Below are 20,757 nucleotides of genomic sequence, written 5' to 3' on the forward strand. Positions count from 1 at the left end.
CTTCATCTGTATAAGTGGGATTACTGATAATAATAAAACTTTTGCATCAAGCTGTTATGGGGATTAAATAAAATGACATTTTCTAAAACACAAGGAAGAGTCTTTTAGGACATCCTCCTCATACATCCACTCCCACCCCAAGTACCATGGGCTGAGAAATTAATGTCATCAGACGTTGCTCAGAAGGGCAGTTATAAGGTTAAAAGCACATTTTACATATGGGTAGTCTTTAGATAAGGACATTTCTAAATGTTTTCAATGAAAGATAGTAGTATTTCAATGATTGTTTAGGCCATGATGTTTTAAAAGCAACAGCAGTTTTAGATTAAGTAACCTAGTCTTTCAGGGTTTTTTCCCCTGTCCACAAATGCTGCTCTGGGAGATGGCCTAGTGTTCAGTCACTTACACAACAAGTGGTCCAGTGCACAGGACTGGGAAGGATGTCCTACTAAGGATCAGGGTTACCAGCCTTTTTGAAGGCTTCAACAGACCTTTTTGAAACTCCCCTTGTAGGGGGTATGGTAGCTGACTGTCACCTTTCCCTTCATGTAACTTGGACGAGAGAAATAATTGTAAAGATGAACACAGAAGAATTTGAGGATCACTTCTTAAGAGGTTGACTCTGGGTGATTTTTTTAAGTCCCAAGAGTTGGGTGCTTTATTTGGGCTCCTGCCTTTGGCGAGTAATAACCAATTGCCTGAGAGTTCTTGCTTAGTTTCCAGTATCCAAACTGGAAAACATTAATTTGGAAAAATCTTCAGGGCTTCCCCGGTGGTGCAGTGGTTAAGAATCCGCCTGCCAATGCAGGGGACACGGGTTCAAGCCCTAGTCCGGGAAGATCCCACGTGCCACGGAGTAACTAAGCCCGTGGGCCACAACTACTGAGCCTGCGCTCTAGAGCCCGTGAGCCACAACTACTGAATCCCGCACACCTAGAGCCCGTGCTCCACAACAAGAGAAGCCACTGCAATGAGAAGCCCGCATACCACAATGAAGAGTAGCCACCACTCGCCACAACTAGAGAAAGCCTGCGCACAGCAACGAAGACCCAACGCAGCGAAAAATAAAAATAGATAAAATAAATAAATTTATAAAAAAAAATGTTCATAACCCATTTTGGTTATAAAACCAAAAGTTTTGGTATACTGTATTTATCATATTTATGATTTTCCTCTTTTCATTTCACAATTTATAATCTTAACCTCCTAGAGCGTTTTTTCTTACGGGATTTTGAATATTCTTAGTTTTATGTATTTTGTTGCAATATGAGACCATAATAATAATATTGCTTGGAATCTTTATTTTAAAAATGATTTTGAAGAATACATTTAAAAAGTTATCCTTCTGAGTAGCAAAAAAAAATGGCATTAGTAACGTAAATTAATTGACTGCTGTTTTATTGAATTACTAGACTGAAAGCACTGATACACGTGTGATCTTCCTGTATCTGTTTTGCTGAAGTGTTAGTTTCAAACCTATTAAACAAGTAACCTAATGCAAAATTTAAAATTCAGCTGGATAATTTATACCAAGAAGTAGCTCAAAGTGAGATATTATGTGAATTGTAGAGACCACAGCTTGGCAAAATTTATAAAGAGAGTACTCAATTGAAGATACTTCTAGGCATGTACCAGTGTGTTTAGAACTAAGGAGACCTTCTAAAATAAAATGAAATCTCAAAAACTTGAGGAATTAGTGACGTGATCTAAACTTCATTTTACTCAGTGAATTCAGGTTACTTAATGTTACAAGAGTCAGCAGAATTAAAATTGAGATCATTCATTTGTTACTTCTTTTGTCCTCAACATCCCTTTTGCAGGAGTGCAAGATACTGAGGTAGGCATGTATATGAAGTGATATGTAGTATGTGCTTTTTCTCTTAAACTTTTTTCTTATCCTTTTCTCTTCGTATCTTTTAAAAAATTTTTTATTCCCTTCATGGCACAAATAATCTAATCTGCCTACCTGCTAGATTAGAAACCTTGGAAATAAACTAAACTTCTTTCTCTTCTTCCATTTCTATGTCTGGGTACCACCATTTTTCTCATGTTCTTTTGTCTCTCACTTCTCCATTTCTATAGCCGCTGTGCTAGTTCGGTTGTTAGCACTCTATCCCACTACTGGAATTATCTTTCTAAAACACTCACTAAGTACCCAATCATTGATTCAGCTATTTTTCTATGTTGCTAATAATTAGCAACATTATCCAGTTTAGGTTTCTTTTATTATTTTTGAGAAGGGGCTAATAGGCAGTGAGATCAATAAAGGAACAGTAGTTTGGTAGTAAAGTAAGTGATGGGAAAGTCATGAGCCACAAAACAGAAAAAATACATGTGTTAAATAATTGAGTCCTTTGTAGAGCTAACTTATTATCTGTTCTCTTCTGGTTTTAATTACTGTTGTGCACTTCTGTTTTCTGAGAACTAAAGCTTCCTCAGAATTCTGGAATAACTTGGGACAGTGACTGCTTTTCATAGGCTTTCCTCCAGTGCAGTCAGCAATGGTTCGAGTTTTTCTTTTCGCAGTTTGAACAAGATAAATTACAGTTTTTATTGGATAAAAGGTGACAGACAGGTGATGTTACAAAAAAGCAATAGATTAAAAAAAATGGAACTCTGAAGCAAATGGAATAACATAAGGAGGAGTAGTTAATGAGATGTGGAATAATTTAATAAGCCTGGAACAGAGAATTTAGAATACAAAATAAAATTATAGATAATGCTTAAAGTTTTAGCCCGTTTAATCTAAAATAATTTCTTCAGAAATCTTATTTATTTTCATCTTAGTTACAGGAACACACTTAAAAGAAGGGACTACCTTAATTATAAATATGTTTGTATCCTTGTTGCACTGTGAAGGATGTCTACTTTGAAAAGTCCCATGCCTGATGTCTGCCACAAGAAATGCACAAAAACTAACATATGCTTAAGGGAATTTTTCATCTCTTGGAGTCAGGTTGAATCAGCAGCTTTCTTAAGGAAACCACAGTTCTGGGAATTTTCTAACTTTTCATGAGCATTTAGGCTGGTCTGCGAGATTGAAATGGACCTCAGGTGCCCAAAGCAACTCTCAGAAATGACCCAACCTCTTTTGGTTTATTTAGAGTGGTGGAGACTAATCTGTTTCTTATTTGTAAGCTAATTTGAACTTGGTATCAGAGCTTGATCCTAAATGAATCAGGATATAGAGAAGAGAGGCTATGTTGGCATCAAGAGCAAAATTAGAAGGTATAATCCTCAAATCACAAGAATTTTTCTCTTCTTTAATTGTACATACATTGGTTTCTGTTTTGCCTGGATCTTAGGGTAGTGTGGGATCTAACTTGGTACCAACTGTTTGTGAAAAATGAGCATGACTGTTTGAGAGAAAATAATGTCACATACTACTATAAGAATTCTAAGATGAAGAGTGATTTTGGAAGTGAAGGTATGTTTTATTATTAGGACAACCTAGAAGTACTTCATTTACCATAAAAGTCAAAGAAACAGGCTTAGATTGTGTCAGTGCTTTGGGGATTGTGGCTATATAAAGGTTTATAAAATTAAGGGAAGTTATGAACAGAGTGAGTAACGATCAGGTATATTACACTTATAATTGTCTTTGCATTGAAGTGGCATGATACAGTGGTTAAGACCATATGGCCTGTGGGTTAAGTTTTCTTGGGTTCAAATCCCAGCTTTACCATTTGTTAGTGATGAGGTCTTGGGCAAGTTAGAGTCCTTAAGTTCTTATTAACTGTTTTGTTTGTTTGCTTTGGTGGGGGTGGGGTAGAGGTAAGGTGGCATTAAATGAGATACTTCATATAGATATCAGTATCGTGGTAGAGTATTGATGTTATTGTCACTAAAGTATTTTTTCAAGCAACTTTGTTATCCTTAGCTTTCTATTCCTGTCATGGTCATGTAAGTCATGAGGTTAAAACCAAACAAACCTGAGTGGGTATTTTCTTTGATTCAGAGGAATACAAGGAGACCATATGTACTAAACTTTAAACTTTTAACTGCTCACATTTAGCTTTGCACATAAGCCTTGAAAGAATAACACCCATCTTGAAATTAAATTCCGTTAACCTTGGGTGGAAATTTGGAGTTTTAGAATTCGTTAGAATCTCTTAAGCCTCTGGAATGTTGTTAAGGCAGCCCTGACTCAGTGTGCCCTGCCTGTAGGTCAGGTTAATGGGGGCTGCTGGGGCAGTGACCAGAATGTATACTTCCATAGTGACAATTGTGGTTCATGTAGAAAGGAAGATGGGCGTACTTTAATTTTCTAAGTGATCTGAAGTATCTGGAAATACAGTAGACATTTTTGGTCTTGAATGCTGTTTTGGTACGTACCAGTGTCTGTTAGCATCCAGTGGTATCACTGAGGGTTATATGTAAGCTCTTACTCCATTTTTTTTTTTTTTTTGGATAACTGTTGCTGCTTTAGACCCCTTTACATATTTTTAAGATTCTTTACTAATCAACAATATATTTTATTTAGCCAGTGGTTAACTTGTGTGACAGAAGTTTCCTTATGAACCATTCATCTCCCTTAAACATTCCTATGTCTTTTGACATGTAAATCCCTAAATAACTTAGTTTTAATCACAAGACTAAAATCTGGATTAAGGAAAATCAAATTTGGTAGAGACATTTTATATATAGTTAAAACTGCTGCTGTTTAATTATCCCTCTTTCTATTGGAAAGGAACCTTGACAGTAGTTGTTCAGAAACATATTTGAAATTTTTATATTAGGTTGGGTACAATTTAATTGGACAAAATAAAGTATATGTTCAATAAACAGTTTAAAAATCACGTGCCTGAAGAGTGGAAAGTGGTTGTTGTTGGTAGAGATCTTTTAGAAAGCTTGAAGAGTCATCTCTTCCACTGCTGTATCAGAATCTTTGGGAGGGTCTGCTTGGGAATCTCCATTTTAAGAAGCTCCTTAGGAGATTTTTATGCACACTGAAGTTTTAGACCCACTGCTGAATTCTCTACTGACAGCTTTAGGATATCGGCTTCTGCTCTTCTGATGGAAGCTACTCTTCCCCAGTTGGGGGAAGAACAGGGGTGAGCTGAGGCAGCCCTTCCTGATGCCCTGCTGTGGTCTGTGCTGGGAAATTTCCAAAGCTATCAGTGTTTTGAGTCCTCTTTCAACTGGCACTCCTGTGGTGAAGGAACATGTCATGTTAATGGTGTTGCCCAACCCAGAGCCTTCATGTGTTTCCTAAAACATTCATACTTCCTAGCAGGGGAGGAAATTGCAGGTGAGGAAACATAAGAGAGTTTAAGTGGTCTTCTGGAGCCAGGACTGGAACTGAGGTTGATTTGATTTTAATGCCCAGACTCTTTTCTTTCTTTTTTTTTTTTTTTGCCGCGCCGAGCAGTTTGTGGGCTCTTAGTTCCCTAACGGGGATTCAACCTGGGCCCCGGCAGTAAAAGTACCATGTCCTAACCACTGAACCGCCAGGTAATTCACTACTTTTTTTTTTGTTAAGCCCGGACTCTTTTTGATTTACAATATTATATAAACTTCAGGTGTACAACGTACTGATTCACACTTTTTATAAAGCCCAGAGTCTTACACTATCCTTGCTACCCTGCTTTTAGTGGAAAGAATGATGGGTTGTCGGTTAAGGTAGCCTTGGGTTGGAAGGATGCCTCTATCATTTACTGGCTTCACTAGCGACTTTACACATCCCCAAATTCAGTGTCCTCATCTGAAAAGCAGGCATGAAGATTGTAAAATTCTAAGGTTATTGTGAGGATTAATCTACCACATTTTTAGAGTGCTTCAGCGTATTTTTATAGTTCTGTCCCAGAGTAGGCATTCTAATAAATGATGACTATTATTTCACAACTTAAGGTAAGGTGAGTGTGCCTTATGGAATGAACCAATTTTAGGCTAAATGAGTTTGTCAGATTATGAAATGTATGTTTTCGTATTCTGATGTGGTGTGATAACTAGAAACAAGGAAGGTGCTGGATGTGTGAAGGGGTTTTCTTGTGGGAAAACAGTGTAGACCTCTATTTTTTATCTAGTACCCATATCCTGGTAAATTCTAAATTTGATTCTAGCCCAGACCCTTCCTATAGCTCCAGACTCTAGTAGTAGCTCCAGATGTTCCTGTTGAAATGCCCACAGGATGTTTCCATCAGTTAACCCCTTAACATGTCCAAGTCTAAACTTGGGCTCTTCCTTCCAACACCTGCACCCTTCTGTTAGGGTTCCCTACCTCAATGAATGGAATTGCTCTCCATCTGCATCCTCCACAAAATCTAATCTTTCATCAGAGTCTGCTGATTGTTATCCCCTGTGTCTCTGCCTTCTCATCTTTGTCTTCCCCACCATCACCTTAGTCTACGCTACTGTCACCTCACACTCAACTCCTCCCCTGCATTTCTCTTGCCCCCTCCATGATTCTGCCACATTGGATATTTTTTCAACATACAATTGGTTTTCTTACCTTATTTAAAACCCTTCAGGAATTTTGCCTTATTCACTTACTCTGCCTTTTTTGTTTCACGTACATTCCCTCTTTAGCTGTGGCTGGCCTCTTTGCTTCTCTTTCCTGACTTTGAATGTGCTTCTCTCATAAGTGCTTTTAGACCTTTGCACTTGATGTGCCCAGATTTGAACACTTCCCATACCTTTCAGATCTCATGTCAGTCTTACTTTAGGTCTTTGCTGCTCTCTGGGATACATCAAGTCTCCTGTTATAAAATCTCATGGTGGGGAATTTCCCGTATTTTTAGTAGCATTTATCTCTGTTTGCAATTATGTATTTGCATGGTTGTTGGCTACTATTTGGTTCTCCAAATAAAATGTAAGTTCTGTGAGACAGTTTCATCATCTACAAAGGCCTGGAACAGCCCTGACAGCAGATGAGAAATATTAAATGACTGACTGAACTACATAACTAGGCAATTAAAAGACAATCTTTTATAACTAAAAGATTAGTTCTAAAGTGAGGTAAGTATACATGAAGTCACAGTGTTGGCAGGTTAAGCATTGTTACTTGGGAATACGTTTGTTATTGTAGCATTGGTTTCATGAGCCTCTAATTTTACTTAAAGACTAGTAGTGTTTTGAATTTTGAATTTCTGAGTACAGATTAAGAGCTTCCAGAAGTTGATTGTACTTTAATGACTTTTAGAGTCAAAACTTTCCCTTTTCCTCACATCTGGACAGTATTTGAAGTTCACAATTTAAAAAAGATATAGTTGGTTGTGTACTTCTTGATGTTTACTATATGGAATGTATTTATTTATGTTATTTGCCTAAGGCATAAAATTTTTTAAATGCTACCAAAACTTACGAAGTCAAGAAATCATAGATGTTATCAAAGGTTTTTTCAGCTCTTATACAAGTTAGAAAAAATGAAGAAGATTAATATGATATTGGAATTGTGCTTTTATGTTACTTTTTGGTATTTGGACCTTAATTTACTGTATGATTATCGTTAGCAAATTGAAATGTTCTTGTGAAAACTCTTAAGGCTGTAGTATTTTCTTGAAAATTGGTTTAGTACTGTTGTTTACATTGTAAAATTAGTGCTTTCAATAAGATTTTGGTTTCCATCTATCCTGAATTCTCCTTAGGAGTGCACAACTTCAAAAATAAAGAGGCACAGTCAGCAGAAAAAAGAGGTGGTCTGAGCATTTATGCGTTAAATATGCATGTTAATTAGGAAAAAAATTAGAAAAATATGAAAACAGATGTTACATAAATTATTGCAGTCCCAGGGCAGCAGTAACTTATACACTGACAGTAATTTTTATATGTGCATGTGTATGTCTATTTCTAGATTTCTCAATGTTTATGCAATTCCGTAGAGAATAACTAGAAGAATGGTATATCCTTTCAGTGAGACAGCAGTAAACATTCCTTCTGCATGTGGCTTGCAGAGCGAGTCTAGGCATAACATACACTTTTCCTATACAGATAGCCTTCCGTGTTTCCTAATTCTTCCTGTAGTCTTCTTCCTTCCTTCTTGGTTTCTTTGATAGTATGTCAATGAGATCTTTTATTGGATTATGTCCTGTCAAAACAATAAAATGAATCATGATCCCAGCAGTATAAGAAATGTAAAATTGACTGGGATGTAAAGTATGTGTTTAGAAACAAAGCAAATCACAGCTACTGAGGACACTGATTGTAGTGTCACTTTTTCTTTGGTTGCGGTTGTACTTTCTGAAGAAATAGCCATCATTCTCTGAACAGTATTGACACAGTAGTGTGACAATCTATACTAAGTGTTACATAAACACACATTTATCAAATATACATATATTGGAATAATTGAAAAATACTTGAATGTCTTACACTGTAAAGAGACATCCATAATATAAAAATAGTTTATACTCTTACAAGGGAATGATGAGAAATAGAGACATGCTTTATTTCAGCAGTGTGGCGATTTTTAGTTCAGCCATGGAGAAAAACCATGTGACTATATTGCTGTCCAAGGAGCTGCTGACAATGTCTAGATATTTCCCATACATAGATTATATAATTTAGAAACATGTTGTTTGTAACTTTTCAGATGAGATTGAAAGTTAAAATAAGGAAATCCTCCATCAGAAGGTAATAAATCATTCTCTTTATCAAATGAACAAACAAAACATGAACTATATTCAGTATAGGGGCACAGAACAGTTTCCTTAAATCTCTCTGGAGATCAATGCTACATTCCTTGGTATTCTTCAGAAATCATACTTTGTTATTTGGTTGTAGTAGCATATGATGCTCAAATGTGTTTTAAGTAATTAATTTCTTTTGCATCCCAGTAGGTTTCAGATACATCTATTATCATAATGTTTTTCAGTTCTGTGTTTTTGATATATATTTTACCTAACTACTGTTGTCCTTTTGTACATATGCTGAGTCACCAGTAAGCTGTAACAGATTATTGGGAGTAAAGTAAACTAATACAGAATGAAGTCTAGAAAAGAGTGATAATAATATATTTAGTAATTTATTATTATTTAGAGGTTCTTTACCTAAATTAGATATTTAAGAAATTCCATTGTTCTTGTTTTTATGTAGAGATACATCTATGTCAGATATGATTTGTGAAAGTAGATTGAAGTATATTACTAAAGATGATAAATGTCTTTCTTTTTCTACAGTCCAAAAGGCTATGGAAATTAATTTTTAATTCACAAATAATATTTACTTGCCACACTGATACATCTGTATTCTAATTTTATGTTTTATTTATGCTTTGGAATTCATTTTCAGTGGAATTTTTTTCACATTTGTTTGCAAATGTCAGATTTCCATTTTTTATTTTATGTGATTTTAATACTTGATATTAGTTTACTATTGTATTAGTAGTGTATTTCTTATTTGAAAACTTTTATTTCATTTCAGTGAAACAAAGTGATAACAGGTGATTTGTTTTATATTGAGGTGTTTTAGTTTTTTTTTTAATTATAATGCTTTTTATTGTAGGCATTTTAAAGTGAGTTTCTTCTAGGAGCTAAAATAGATAATTGAAAGAGTGATTAAAGAGTAAGCTAACATTTGTCCCCTAAGAGCCAAAAATATTATGACATAAACTTTTTCAGCTTGCTTTTTGCATTGATGGCTTTGGTTTAGGGTTCCTTTGCTTAGGGAGAGGATATTTGAAGCTATTTTATTTATTTATTTTTCTAGGTATTTGCTGTTTTTCCTGCAGCTCAGTTGAGGGATAACTCAGCTGATCTCTATTTCTTGATTCTTTAGTTCCGATTGGCCAACCAAGACTTTTATTTGGCAAACTCTGTCGTACAGAACCTGACATCATCTATGACCCATAACAAGAGCACGCGTTTTCAAGTGTCAATTAGATTTGTGGATCAATAAGGTTTTCTTGAAAGGTAAGTGTATATTTATTGAAAACGTACATTTAAAAATTCAGTACTATCATCAGCTGTCTTAGTCTGTTTGGGCTTTTGTAACAAAAATCCTATAGACTGGGTGACTTATAAATAACAAAAATTTATTTTTCACTGTTTTGGAGGCTAGGAAGTCTAAGATCAAGGTGCCAGCAAATTTGATGTCTGGTGAGGACCCACTGGTTCATAGATGGATGTCTTCTTGCTGTGTCTTCACTTGGTGGAAGGAATGAGAGAGCTCTCTAGGGTCTCTGTTTATAAGGGCACTAATCCCATTCATGAGGGCTCCACCCTCATGACCTAATCGCTTCCCAAAGGCCTCACTCCTAATACCATTACACTTGGAATTAAGATTTCAGCATATGAGTTTTGGGGGGTGATAAACATTCATTTCATAATAATACCCTCACTATAGTTACAGTAATGTGTTTTATATATTTGTGTGCAAAAAATATGTGTGGGTGTGTATGTGTGTGTTTATATACTGCTGCCAGGTTTAGACTGCAGGCTCTTTAAGGGAATAATGTTGCCCTCTAGCACAGAGTTCCCTGATCAGTTTCTTTCCACTTATATATCTACCCACCAGCTTCCAATCTGTTCCTTTCCTTCATTGTTTTCCTTCTCTTTTAATTGAGCCTGCATGAGGGCTTTAAAAATACGTTCCCACCAGCAGACTTTTAGCACTTTTCTTACTGAATACTTTTTGTTCCATATTTCTTTTCCTTCCCTTTTCGTCTTTCCTTCTTTCCTACCTTCCTACCTTCTTACCTCCCAACATTCATTAAATATGTTGGAGTTGTGAAATTAGAATGATTGAACTTAGCATTGAAGGTATCTCAGATAGGTAGCATTCACATTTTTTTTTTTAACCACAACCCATAGTAAGAAATAAATTTTATACTTATGAGCCATTTCCCACAGGTATAAATGCACAAATGAAACAAACAAGAGTTAAAACCATTCTACCCTGGCTACCTTGAATGTATGCTGTGCTCTATTCTATTACATTTTTTTGGGGGTATATTTAATATATGCTGATACCCATAATTAAATTTACTTCCCTATCCAATAGTGGATCACCTTTGCAATTTCTGAAGTCATACTTTAGATCACTTGTATGTTTGCTCATGACTGACTTGTAGGGAAAATAAATGGAATCAGGCAGTTTGTTTTCTGTTTCAGTCAAGCTGCCTTTTCTTCTGCCTCCCCTGTGCTTCTCATTTCTGTCAATTCATTACAAGTTATCAAATAACTTGGGGAAAGAACTGTGTAACTGCTGGGAAATACTAGAGCACTTATAGGTTCTTCTGTAGTAACAACATAGATACCAAAGGTCATATCTCAAAATATAAAAGGAAGATAAATCTTTGATAGAATCATTCCTTTGTAGTAAGTTATATATTTCTTTATTCTCTTCTTGTTCTTTCTGTCTGTGTAAATTGTATGTGCATACTAATGCTCTCAAATCATTCTTGGTTTAAAACATTTTAAACTTCCAAAGCCTTTTATATCAGCTTAGAATAACAGATTTTTCCCCAAAGGGGTCTATTCTAGTGCTCCTTCCCATTTCGTTTAACATTTTTATCCTTTTAATAAGTTGCAAACATTTAAAAATTGTGAATGTAATATATTTTATTAGAAAGTTTGGTATATACAGAAAAGTAAAAAGAAAATAAAAATTATCCCTAATCCAATGCAGCTAAAGCAGTTCTAAGAGGAAAGTTCATTGCCACAAACACCTACATTAAGAAAGGAAAGCTCAAGGTGTCCACTCTCATCACTTTTATTCAACATAGTTTTGGAAGTTCTAGCCTCAGCAGTCAGAGAAGAAAAAGAAATAAAAGGAATCCAAATTAGAAAGGAAGTAAAACTGTCACTGTTTGCAGATGACATGATCGTATACATAGGATATCCTAAAGATGCCACCAGAAAACTGCTAGAGCTCATCAGTGAATTTGGTAAAGTTGCAGGATACAAAATTAACGTACAGAAATCTGTTGCATTCCTGTACACTAACAATGAACTATCAGAGAGAGAAATTAAGGAAACAATCCCATTTACCATCTCATCAGAAAGAGTAAAATACCTAGGAACAAACCTAACTAAGGAGGTAAAAGACCTGTACTCAGAAAACTATCAATATGAGATACTAATGAAAGAAATTGACAGCTACACAAACAGATGGAAAGATGTATCATGTTCTTGGATTGGAAGAATTAATATTGTTAAATGACCATACTACCACAGGCGGTCTTACAGATTCAGTGCAGTCCCTATCAAAATACCAGTGGCATTTTTCACAGAACTAGAACAAATAATTTTAAAATTGGTATGGAAACACCAAAGACCCCAAATAGCCAAAGCAAATTTGAGAAAGAAGCAACGAGCTGGAGGAATCATGTGTCCTGACTTTAGACTATACTACAAAGCTTTGATAATTAAGAAAGACTCATACATCAATGGAACAGAATAGAGAGCCCAGAAATAAACCCACGTACTTATGGTCAGTTAATCTACGACAAAGGAGGCACAAATGTACTATGGAGAAGAGACAAAGGAGGCACAAATGTACTATGGAGAAGAGAGTCTCTTCAATAAGCGGTACTGGGAAAACTGGACAGCAACATGTGAAAGAATGAAATTAGAACATTCTCTAATACCACATACAAAAATAAACTCAAAATGGATTAAAGACCTAAATGTAAGACTGGATATTATAAAACTCCTAGAGGAAAACATAGGCAGAACACTCTGACATAAATTGCAGCAATATTTTTTTGGATCCATCTCCTAAAGCAAAGGAAAGAAAAGCAAAAATCAACATACAGGATCTAATTAAGCTTAAAAGTTTTTGCACAGCAAAGGAAGCCATCAACAAAATGAAAAGACAACTTACTGAATGGGAGAAGATATTTGCAAATGACGTGACCAATAATGGGTTAATATCCAACATATATACATAGCTCATACAACTCAACATCAAAAAAACAACCTGATTAGATAATGGGCAGATGAACTGAATAGACATTTTTCCAAAGAGGAAAGGCAGATGGCCAACAGGCACATGAAAAGATGCTCAACATCACTAATAATCAGGGAAATGCAAATCAAAACCACAATAAGGTATCATTTCACACCTGTCAGAATGGCTGTCATCAAAAAGAATACAAATAACAAATGTTGGCAAAGATGTGGAGGAAAGGGAACCCTTGTACACTGTTGGTGAGAATGTAAATTTGTGCGAACACTGTGGAAAACAGTTTGGAGGTTTCTCAAAAAATTAAAAAAAAGAACTATCACATGGCTCAGCAGTTCCACTCCTGGGTGTGTATTTAAACAAAACAAAAACACTATATCAAAAAGATACATGCACCGTGTTCATTGCAACATTATTTACACTTGCCAGGGTATGGAAGCAACTCAAGTGTCCCTCAACAGATGAATGGATAAAGAAGATATTTTGTGTGTGTGTACACACACACACACTGGAATACTACTTAAAAAATGATAAAATTTGCCATTTGCAGCAACATGGATGGACTTGGAGGGCATTATGCTAAGTGAAATAAGTCAGAGAAAGACAAATATTGTTAGGCACTACTTACATGTGGAATCTAAAAAATACAACAAAATTAGTGAATAAAACAAAAAAGAAGCAGACTCACAGATATAAAGAACAAACTAGTGTTTACCGGCTGGGAGAGGGAAGGGAGAAGGGGCAATATAGGGGTGGGGATAAAAAGGATTATTATAGGATTATATGAAATCATGTGTGTTAAACTTTTGAAAATTGTAAAGCACTATAAAAATTGAGGAACCTTTCATTCAATGGAAAAAAGAAAAAACACACACTTAAAAAAAAGGAAAAGAAAGCCTAAGTAAATAACCTAAAATTACATCTCAAGAAATGAAAAAAGAACAAACTAAGCATAAAATTAGTAGAAGAATAGAACAAAACAAAAAGCACAAATAAATGAAGTAGAGATTAAAATAACAGCAGAAATATCAAAGAAACCAAAGCTATTTTTTTTTTTTTTTTTTAGCAGTTGCCATTTATTAAGCACATATTCTATGCCAGGCATGGTTTTAAACACTTTACATACGTTTTCTGGTTTACCGCTACAAGAAAATTATGATGTAAGCAGAATTATTCCCACTTTACAGATGAGTAAACTCAGGTTTAGGTAAGTAAATAGTTCAAGGATATATAGCTCATACGTGATGAAACTGATATTCAATCTTAAGCATGTTGACCTTGATTCCCAATTATACAATTTAGCAGAGTTTTGATGATACCATTTACTAGGCCTAGATTGTAGGTTATTGGTCTTCTTCACAAATTTACGTACATATTTATCAATGAAACTTTTTTTTCCTTGCTCTGTGGTTTTTTTTTTTTTTAACATCTTTATTGGGGTATAATTGCTTTACAATGGTGTGTTAGTTTCTGCTTTATAACAAAGTGAATCAGTCATACATAAACATATGTTCCCATATGTCTTCCCTCTTGCATCTCCCTCCCTTCCACCCTCCCTATCCCACCCCTCCAGGCTGTCACAAAGCACCGAGCCAATATCCCTGTGCCATGCGGCTGCTTCCCACTAGCTATCTACCTTACTACGTTTGTTAGTGTGTATATGCCCATGACTCTCTCTCGCCCTGTCACAGCTCACCCTTCCCCCTCCCCATAACCTCAAGTCCGTTCTCTAGGAGGTCTGCGTCTTTATTCCTGCTTTACCCCTAGGTTCTTCATGACATTTTTTTTCTTACAAAGCTATTTGTTTGAAAAACATAAAGTAGACAAAACTTTAGCTAGATATCCAAAGGGCAGGGTGGAAAAAAACTGACACCACTGAAATACAGAGTTTCATAAGAAACTGCTGTGAAGTTATTCACCAACAAATTGGACAACCTAGAAGAAATGGTTGAATTTCTAGAAATATACAACCTATCAGTCATGAAGAAAGAGAAAATCTGAATAGTCCAATAGTAAGGAGATAGAATCAGTAATCCAAAACTTCCCAGCAAAGTCCTGTACCAGATGGCTTCACTGGTGAATTCTACCAAACATTTAAAGTAGAATTAATGTCAAACCTTCTCAAACTCTCCCCAAAAATAGAAGAGGAGGGAACACGTCTGTTTTATCAGGCGAGCATTACCCTGATACCAAAACCAGGCATGGACACTACAAGAAAAGAAAATTACACACCAGTATTCATGATGAACACAGATGCAGAAATCCTCAACAAACTATATTGAACCAAATTCAACAGCACATTAAAAGGATCACACACCATGATCAAGTGGGATTTTTTCCAGGGATACAAGTATGGTTCATTATCCACAAATCAGTGTGATACACCACATTGATAAAATAAAGGATAAAAATCATGTGATCATCTCAGTAGATGCAGAAAGAGCATTTGACAAAATTCAACATCATGGTATGAACTTTCAACAAACTGGGTATAGAGGGAATATATTAATAAAGACCACATATGAGAAACCCATAGCTAGCATCATTCTTTATGGTGACAAGCTGAAAGCTTTTTCTCTAAGATCAGGAATATGACAAGAATGCCCAAACTTGTTGCCCCGCCCCCAACAAGAACCTGAGTGTTATTTTCTTGGGCTATTTATCAGGATTGTTTTTTGCAGTGAGTAACCATGAGAAACAAGATGGTGTTTCCCATATTCAAAGAAGCAATCTCACCGATTTTATTTGACATAGTCCTGGAACTTCCAGCCAAAGCAATCAAACAACCGAAAACAAAAAACAAAACAAAACAAAACAAAAGAACCCCCAAAGTATTCAGATCAGAAAGGAAGAAATAAAACAGAGGTATGATATTATATGTAGAAAACTCCACCAAAAAAACTGCCACAATTAATAAACATTCAGTAAATTTGCAGGATACACAATCAATATATAAAAATCTGTTGCATTTCTATACACTAACAATGAACTATCAGAAAGAGAAATTAAGGAAACAGTCCCATTTACAATTGCATCAAAAAGAATAAAACTCAGGAATAACTTTAACCAAGGAGGTGAAAGATATGTATACTGAATATTTTAAGACATTGATGAAAGAAATTGAAGTAGACACAAATAAATAGAAAAATAGTCTGTGCTCATGGATTGGAAGAATTGATATTGTTAAAATGTTCATACTACCCAAAGCAATCTACAGATTCAATGAAATCTCTATCAGAAGCCCAATGGCATTTTTCACATAAATAGTAAAAGCTATCCTAAAATTTGTATGGAACCACAAAATACCCTGAATAGCCAAAGCACTCTTGAGAAAGAAGAACAAAGCTGAAGGCATCATACTTCTTTTTTTTTTTTTTTTTGCGGTACGTGGGCCTCTCACTGCTGTGGCCTCTCCCGTTGCGGAGCACAGGCTCCGGACGCGCAGGCTCAGGGGCCATGGCTCACGGGCCTAGCCGCTCCGCGGCATGTGGGATCTTCCCGGACCGGGGCACGAACCCGTATCCCCTGCATCGGCAGGCGGACTCTCAACCACTGCACCACCAGGGAAGCCCCAGCATCATACTTCTTGATTTCAAATTATATTACAAAGGTATGTAATCTAACCAGTATGGTATTAGCATAAAAACAGACATAGAGACTAATGGAAAAGAATTGCAAGAAATAAACCACACGTAGATGGTCAATTAATTTATAGCAAAAGATCTAAGAATATTCACTGGGGAAAGGATAGTCTCTTTTAATAAACAGTGTTGGGAAAATTGGACAGCCACAGGCAAAATAATGAAATTGGACTGCTATCTTACACAATACACAAAAATTAACTCCAGATAGATTAAAGACTTGAACAGAAAACCTTGACCATAAAAGCTCCTAGAAGCAGATGTGGTAAGGTGCTTGACATTGGTCCTGGCAATGCTTTTTTGTTTTTTAAATTAAACACCAAAAGCAGAGGCAAAAAAAGCGTAAATCAGTAAGTGGGCAGGAGTACATCAAAGTAAAAAGCAACACAGGATACACTTTAAATATCTTACATTTTATTATATTGAGGTCAGTTGTACATCAGTAGAGCTGAAAAAATAAAAGATAAAAATAATGTAAAAAAAAAAACAAGCAAAAAATCCCTACTCCTATCTTCTGGTGATGAACTGATATAATAGATGAAAAATATAACATTTAAAAAATTTTTACTTGGATTTAACATAGGGGAAAAAATGAAATGAAACTTAAATGATTAGTGAATCTGAGATAAATGTTCCTTCAAAATCATAAATATTTGATCCAAAGAGCCTTCCAATATGAAAGAAGATTATGGAAATCTTTAAATACTCTGGAAATAAGAAAATATGAAAAGACTGATCTAAAAGTAGAATATCTATTTTTTAGAATAATTTATTGAGGTGAAATTTATGTAACATAAAATTAAGTGAATAATTCAGTAGAACCCACCACCTCTTTCTAGTTACACACATTTCCATCACTCCAAGGTAGAACGCCTTACTTTTTAAAGTGTCTCCTCATTCTGACCTCCTCCCAACTCCTGGTATCCATCAGTCTGTATTGTCTCTAAGGATTTATCTATTTTGAATATTTCATATAAATGGAATCATATAGTACGTGACCTTTTATGTCTGGCTTCTTTCACTTGTACTGTTTTCAAGGTTCATCCATATTGTAGCATGTGTCAGTACTTTATGCATTTTCACAGCTGAGTAATATTCCATTGTATATATAATTGTTTGGTTTGCTTCCACCTTTTGGCTCTTGTGAGTAGTGCTTCTGTGGATTTAGGTGCACATGTTCTTATTTGAGCACCTGTTTTCAGTTCTGTTAGGTATATACCTAGGAGTATAATTGCTGGGTCATGTTATAATTTTTTATTTACCTTTTTGAGGAACCACCAAGTTGTTTTCCACAGTGGCTGTAGCCTTTTATATTCCCACCAGCAATGTGTGAGGGTTCCAGTTTCTCCACATGTTGTCAAAACTTGTTATTTTCCATTTTTTTGATAATCAGAATATGATAGTAATAAATGACTTTCAGCAAAGTAACATTGTAGAGGGGTGATTATATTCATTATTTCTAATATAGTGATTATATATCAGTTCAGGGTATCACTTAATTCTGTGTTCCGTGCAGAATTAACTGACCAGTAGAAATTGTTTTCCAGAACAAAAGATTTCTTAGTTTTCTTCATCTTCTCAAAAATACTGTATTTTGCTTCATATTTATACCATTTTTTTCCCCTGCATGTGTGTATAGTTCTTTGTTTTTACCAGAGTTTTAAATTACCATTCTTTTTGCTTAATGCTCATAGGAGGTCTATGTCTCTCCATTTATGGATAGCACACCACAGCTGTACTTTTAGGCTTTAAAATGTATGATTTTAAATCACAAAATAAATTTTTGTTAGGTTATCTACTGTCTTGTTGAAGAAATACATCACTTAACCTGGACCTCCTGTTTTAGTATGGACCAGAGCTTCGTTGGCCTTTTGCGGAACTGTTACACTCCGATTTCTTTTCATTATATTTCTGGGTTAGTTCTAATGATTCTTGTGTCCCATTGTCACAATTTAAATAAATTTTCAGAAGGTTGAATGGTGAAAGATGAATTTTCTGAGTTATGCATATTAGAAAATATTTTTATTCTCACAGTTGATTGATAATTTATCTGGGTATATATTAGTATTTCTAGATTTAAAATAATGTTCCTCAGAACTTTGAAGACTTTGCTCAGTTTGTTTCTAACATCCATTATTCCTCCTGAGAATTTTGAAGCCAGTCTTACTAATTGAAGAGTTTCCTAGGAGATATTAACAGTGAAAACAAAATAGAGAAAAATGCATGATTTGATTATGCTTGCTTTTTAAGGTAGAGAGGTTGACAAGAAGCAAGATAAATAAGTAAAATATGTAGTCAGTTAGATAGTGAGGCTATAAAGGAAAATAAAGCAAGGAGGGGAGGATAGAGAGTTAATAGCATAAGGGGACTGATGGAAATTGTAAACAGGGTGGTCAGGGAGTACCTCCCTGAGAACGGAACACTTTAGTAAATGTCAGATGGAGGTGACGGAGTGAGCACCTCAAGCAGAGCGAACAAGTAGTACAAAGGCCCTGATGTAGGAATATTACTGATGTGTTCAAGGAACAACAGAGGGGTCAGTGTGGCTGCGGCAATGTGAGGAGAGAGTAGTAGGGATTAAATTAGAGAGATAACTGGGAATCTAGTCTTTTAGAGAGGTGCATTTGGCTTTTATTCTGAATGAGATGGGAAGTTATTGGCAAGTAAGTATCAACATCTGATGTATAGTTTAAAAGAATTACTCTGCCTGGTTGAGAAAGGATTGTAGAGGGAGCAAGGGCAGAAGCAGAGGGACCATGTAGAAGGTTAGAGGTGAGAGGTAATTGTGGTTTGAACAACAGGATTTGCTGATGGATTGGATTTGAGTTATGAGTGAAGGCGGGGAGTCAAATACGCCTCTGGTAATGTTTTTGGTCTGAATAACTAGGAAGATAAGAGTTGTATTTAATGAAGAAGGGGAAGCTTATAAAAGGAGAAGGTCAGGGGTTTGGTTCTGGACATGCTAAGTTGAAGATATTTATTAGACATTTAAGTGGAGAGGTCAAGGAGACAGATACTATCCCAGAGTTCAGGGGAAAGGTCCGAGATGAAGGAAAAGCTGTGAAAGTTATCAATTGTGGATGGTATTTTTATAGGGGTAATATTGATGCAATCCAGTAGATACAGCTAGAGGCAACTGAAGGCCCCAGCTTTGGGGCCCTTTACATCTAGGGGTCAGGAGAAGAGGAATTAGTTGAGGAGGCCAGGGGAGGAAAACCGAGCTAGGTAAAAGGAAAACTTCTTTGGCTTTCTAAATATCTGTCCAGCTCAGGAAGCTAAGTGATGTAAATGTGCCAAGGAAGGGGAATGATCATCCGTGGCACATGTTGCTGAAATGTGAAGTTTTACATGAGCTGTGAATTGATTGTTGGATTTAGCAGTGGGAGGTCATTGGTGACTTTGAGAAGAGCAGTTTCAGTGGAGGACAGAAGTCACACTGGAGTGGGTTCAGGGTGGAGTGGGTTCAGGGTGGAGTGGGAGGAGAAACATGTGGCAACTGAAGGGGGAAAGTTGGTCAAGAGACAATTTTTTTTTTTTTTTTTTTGAGTAGAAGAGAAGCAGCATACATCAATATTGAGAATGCCCCAATAAAGAGGAATAAACTGATGATACAGGAAAGCGTAGTGAATTGCTGAAGCAAGGCGCACAAGTGGAGAGACTGGCCTTAGGTAGGAGCATGGGTGGTTTATCCTTAATAATAGGAAGGCAGGCAGCACACACAGGCACAGATCCATCTGTAAAAGTCTTCGGTCAAGCTTTGTGTTACTTCCGGGATATGTCACATACCAGAAGCGTCACGACTAGCTGCCTCCCACTTCTTTAGGCTTGTCCTGTTCAGTTTACCGCTTTGTGATTTTTATTGTAGTAACGTAGGTGAATGGTGGTTTCCAGTTTAGGAATTTTGTACTTTAAAAAATTCTGTTACTATAATGAAGACATACAACAAGCATTTATGAAGGATGCACCTCTTGAAGTTTTTGAAAAATCTCAAATGTGTAAATATTTCTGGAGTGTGTTCTAGAGAACCACCAAGCTACATTAGGATCAGAAGCAGAAATGCTTTCTCACACCAGCCTTGGGCAGCTTGTGGTTCAAATTCACTTATCAGAAAAATGATAAATTACTTCGTGTCCTGGATTGCTTGAACAAGTGTGAAATCATGAATGTAAAAATCTACGAATGCCTGGAGTCTGTTGTGCTCCTTCTGACTCATATTTCTCCCAGTCACCTCAGCGCAGGAGCACACTTGATAAATACGGGATACAGTGATAGC

General features: G+C 36.0%; 1 protein-coding gene across 1 annotated transcript in view; it reads left to right on the forward strand.

The window, feature by feature from the left end:
• TBC1D5 (TBC1 domain family member 5) overlaps positions 1–20,757 on the forward strand; it is a 543,452-nt gene that overhangs the window by 120,864 nt on the left and 401,831 nt on the right. Inside the window, exon 3 of the mRNA XM_060149553.1 lies at positions 9,715–9,848. The gene's annotated coding sequence lies outside the window, so the exon portion shown is untranslated. The remainder of the gene's footprint in view (positions 1–9,714; positions 9,849–20,757) is intronic.

The sequence above is a fragment of the Lagenorhynchus albirostris genome, chromosome 5 (genome assembly GCF_949774975.1).
Source record: "Lagenorhynchus albirostris chromosome 5, mLagAlb1.1, whole genome shotgun sequence".
In the NCBI taxonomy this organism is placed as follows: Eukaryota; Metazoa; Chordata; class Mammalia; order Artiodactyla; family Delphinidae; genus Lagenorhynchus; species Lagenorhynchus albirostris.